Raw genomic sequence first — 4,673 nt, forward strand, 5'->3', positions numbered from 1 at the left:
TATAATTGTAACTGTCATTTTTAATGCACTGAATATTACCCAGTACCAACGGTTAACCATAATTTAAATCACATCACAACTTTTCAGATACAGTCAATCCTCAACTTTTACAGGGGTAACATTCCTAGAAAACAGCAATAAAGTTAAAAATACAAATGTTGATACATTGAACCTATGGGAAAAAGGGGAGTAAGTTCCCATAATCACCAAAAACTGTAATCTTTCACTAGAGATTGATGAAGATACACTTTTCTGCATATAATTCTTTAAAACAAAACATTAATTCTGATAATATGCACTTTTTCCTAATGCAGTAACCATGAAATAACCCAGAAAATGCATCACACAGAATAAAATTGGTAACATACAAAACATTTTTCTTGCTAGTAATTCCCTAGAATTCTGTTTTTTGCTAAATGATTTTATGCTAACACCTCAATTAAAAATAAATGTTGATTTGAGACAACAAAATATTAAAATTTTTAATATTTTATTTTCTCCAACTACACATAAAAATAATTTTTAACATTTTTTAAAATGTTGAGTTCTATATTCCATCCTTCCCTCTCTCTTCTCTCTCCTCTCTCCCTGCCCCCAATAGAGTAAACAATCTGATATAGGTTATATACATGCAAGGATGTAAAACATTTCCATGACAATATTCACTTTTAATAACTCATTAAATCTATGGTACCACATTTACTGTACAGCAAATAAAATTTTTAAAACTAAAGCCTTTTTTAACTTGAATCTTACCTTCCACTATATCAGATTGCAATGTGTTGTATACTATATTGCTGTAAACTTCTCAATCCTGGCTACCTCTGAACACCAAGGGAGAGGTTTCTAGGACTTTAGTTCTGGCTGTCAGAAGATGCTGAGATGGGCAAGGTTACAGTGACACTGGGAGAAGTTACAATGAAGCACCTAATGGGATACCAGCCATTCCATAAACTTGTAGATATTGTGCCTCTCATTTTTTTTTTCTATTTCACATAGCTGTGAATGTGTAGAGTTGTCAATGTGAAAGTAAAAATGAGATTACTAATAAATGTTTGAAGTTGCCAAAGTTAAATGCACAAATGTATTTTCCTTTGGGAAGGTAATGATAAATGTACAGATTTTGCAGGTGTTGTTCTCTTTGGGTTCTGAGTTCCAAGGCAAAATAAAATCAAAAGAACCTACTCTTATTTCCATACTACCTGAGACTCCTCACTAAAAGAATAATGGATCCTGTATGACAATGGAATGGGTAGGGAACCATCTTCCAGAAAAAGGAGTAAGGTGACAAATGGGCCCTATTGCTGGGCTATTCATTCATCTTATCATTAACCCAATTCTCAGTGTCCATTTAGTTTTACCATGCTTCTGACCTAGGCTTCCTTCAGTTTCTGGTTCTCCCCCTTTGTCTGTACTGTTTACTTTAGTTGTCTCTTCTTGAAACAACTGGTTTACATGGACTTGGATTCTAATATTTGATGTTACCTGTCCTCTTATATCTAAAGCCTTAGGTTCCCCCTTTCTTGTGCTTGCTAAAGGACCCCTGGCATTGATAGGCACTAGTGAGTGACCTTGGGTTTACAACAGATCTTTACTTCTATAACTGTCTTCATAATTGTCCCACCTGCCTATACTAACCACTCTTCATGGATTCCATCTCATCAAAAGTCAGCTGCCCTCTGCTGCTTTCTCCAATTGTTGCAGGCCACATCAAAGCTTTTGCTCTGGATGCCTAATAACTGAAATGTGCCCATATGTATCCAAATGGGAAATATAGAACTTCCAAATAGATCCAATAAGCATTAATATTGAGTTTTTTAATTTAACAATGAATATTTCTAGTGATAATCCTAGATTAAAGCATAGTATAGATAGATGCTATCTGCCTCCAGAGAAAGAATTGATATTTTCTGAATACAGATGAACATACTATTTCCTTCCTTCTTTCCTTCCTCCCTTCCTTCCTTCTTTCTTTCCTTCCTTTCTTCCTACCTACCTTTCCTTCCTCCCTTCCTTTCCTACCTTTCTTTCTTTGTCTTCCTATACAAAATGACTAATGGGAAAATGTTTTACGTGATTGCATATGTATAACCTGTATCAAATTTCTTACTATTTCAAGGAAGGGGGAAGGGAGGAGAGGAAAGAGAGGGTAGAATTTAGACCTCGAAACTTTTAAAAATGTTAAAAATTGTTTTAACATGTAATTAGGGAGAAAAATAAAATACTATTTAAAAAAAAGAAAAGAAAAACATACTTGAAGGAAAATTGTTCATACTCAAAAGTTTTGGCTTTCTTTCATACCTAATTTCAAGCCCCCCAGGATTTAATTTGATCCATGGCAGAGAACAACTCCTGGGTCCCAGCATAAAAAGTAGGACAACATATTTTTAAGATCTAAAAAGTTTAGCCTCTCTTATTCATCTTTTTAAAATATGAAACATTTAATAACTTTGCATTTTAATCTTGCAAGGGGGCCATGTTACTCTTTTCTGTATTGTTCCAGTTTTCAAAAAAGTATAGGTGCTGTTCAACCAAGTGTTTATATTCATTTAGAACAATAATTTAATTAAACCTACATGAATCAAACTACTTTCCACCTAAATTCCTGCTCTAATGCCTTGTTGTGATGACCTGAATTATTAAAAGATATGCCGGCATAGGACAAGCCAGGAAGCTTTTAATATGGGACAAGGAATGAGCTATGTCTTTCATATGCAAATTAGTCCTGAGGAAGTTTATAGACTCATCAACTGATTAGCCATTGGGGGATGAATTTTAGGGCCCTAGCAACTTTCAAAAACAGTCTACTAAATCATAGAGGGTTTTCCATCTGAATCAGTTAAAGGACTATACACACAGAAAAGAACTCACAAATACCTGAGGTATTAAAATGAATTATTAAAGTATGGTAAACATGGTCATGATACTTGAACCCAAAGAGCAGATCAGGCTCTGGGGGAGGGATTCTTAGGATGAGGTTTCCTATGAGATTGTAACTGGGCACAGGCTGACCGTATCACAAGATGAGGAGTATCATTGGTGGAAGAGTCTTCTGAGAAAGGTAATTCAAAACTGGGGAGGTTGGCAGGTGGGAAGATCAGTTCAAAAGGGGATGAGAGAGAAGTGTAGTTGTGTCCTGCAGAATCCTGATGAGCCTAGAAAACATCTAGATGAATGACCAAGAACATGAGTGGCTAGTGCTCTTTGGCACATGAGTCCATGTGGAAAGTAAGAGGTAGGAGGGTAAAGTGGATAGAGTGTGGGAATTGGAGCCCAAAACAGACCATCTGTCCTAACCCTTCATTTTATAGATGAGGAATAGAAAGCCCAGAGAAAGTAAATGACTTGCCCAAAGTCACATGGGTAATAAGTGACGAAGCCATGATCTGAAACCAGGAGAGGATTCCAAACCCTGTGCTCTTTCTGTTATATCAGAATCGATGCTTAAACAATTGCTTGCTAAAAGAAATGAATGGAGTAAATTCATGCATGTATACTGACACTAGGAGCTGGGGGGCATAGGAAGTTTAAATAAGACATGATCATACTATGTATTTGGGGAATTATATCAACAGAGATAGTTCTAATACATATTAAATGATGAATGAATCATTAAGGAAATAAAAGACATCACTTTGTGCATAAATATTTAACAAGGAAACAGGGACAAAGTGGAAAAGCAGCATGATGATCTCATAAAAAGGAAAAACTCCATAAACCAAGTATTCATGGAGAAATATGTGAAGCAAAATTGTGAAAATACACTTTTAAGTGCTAAGGATTGTCAATGAGGCTGGAAGTAGGCACAATTGATTCAGGAAAGTTTCACAGAGGTGACGTCCAATGGGGAAAATGCTTGAATGAGGTTGTTGTTGTTGTTGTTGTTGTTGTTTGTCCTTCATTCTCAAAGAGGACTATGACATCAGGAAGGTGATGTTATGACTTGCACTGAATTGGATTTACGTAAGGGAGGGCTGTGCAAGGTCACCATCCTCCCTCTCTCCTCCAGACTCATCTGGGTCCAGTGGCAAGATAGATATCAGGACGACTGGTACCATCTACTTAAAGGCTGGACAGGAGCTTTCTGACATTATCACCATTTGTCCTCATTTCCAGGCTTCATAAATCTCACATTTGGCTGTTGCTGACATTCAACAAACTTGCTATTGAAGGTTATTTCTATATAATGTGTGTGTGTGTGTGTGTAAAATTGGCCAGTCTGAGACAGTCACTCTCTTCCTGGCTCACACTCTTTCCTAAATTCTCCTTCCTGCTGTATCCAGAGGTTGTAGATCATAGTTCATCCATAGCATAGGTGCCATGAACTGAATTTGTGAGTTTCTTCTACTCCTTTTTTTACTCTAGCTCCAAGAAATGTGTTGTGGGAGCAGCTAGGTGGTGCAGTGGATAAAACACCAGCCCTGGATTCAGGAGGACCCGAGTTCAAATCCAGCCTCAGACACTGGACACTTACTAGCTGTGCGACCCTGGGAAAGTTACTTAATCCTCATTGCCCTGCAAAAACAAAAAAAAAAGATCAATTGGGGGGGGGGCAGCTAGGTGGCACAATGGATAAAGTACTGGCCCTGGATTCATGAGGACCTGAGTTCAAATTCGGCCTCAGACACTTGACACTTATTAGCTGTGTGACCCTGGGCAAGTCACTTAACCCT

General features: G+C 37.2%; 1 non-coding gene across 1 annotated transcript; it reads right to left on the bottom strand.

Moving 5' to 3' along the window:
- Positions 1-2,426: 2,426 nt before the first annotated feature.
- On the bottom strand, positions 2,427-2,532 carry LOC122737744. Its single transcript, XR_006354528.1, has one exon. It is a non-coding gene; the product is annotated as a U6 spliceosomal RNA (small nuclear RNA).
- Positions 2,533-4,673: the final 2,141 nt, after the last annotated feature.

This window comes from Dromiciops gliroides, chromosome 1 (genome assembly GCF_019393635.1).
Source record: "Dromiciops gliroides isolate mDroGli1 chromosome 1, mDroGli1.pri, whole genome shotgun sequence".
In the NCBI taxonomy this organism is placed as follows: Eukaryota; Metazoa; Chordata; class Mammalia; order Microbiotheria; family Microbiotheriidae; genus Dromiciops; species Dromiciops gliroides.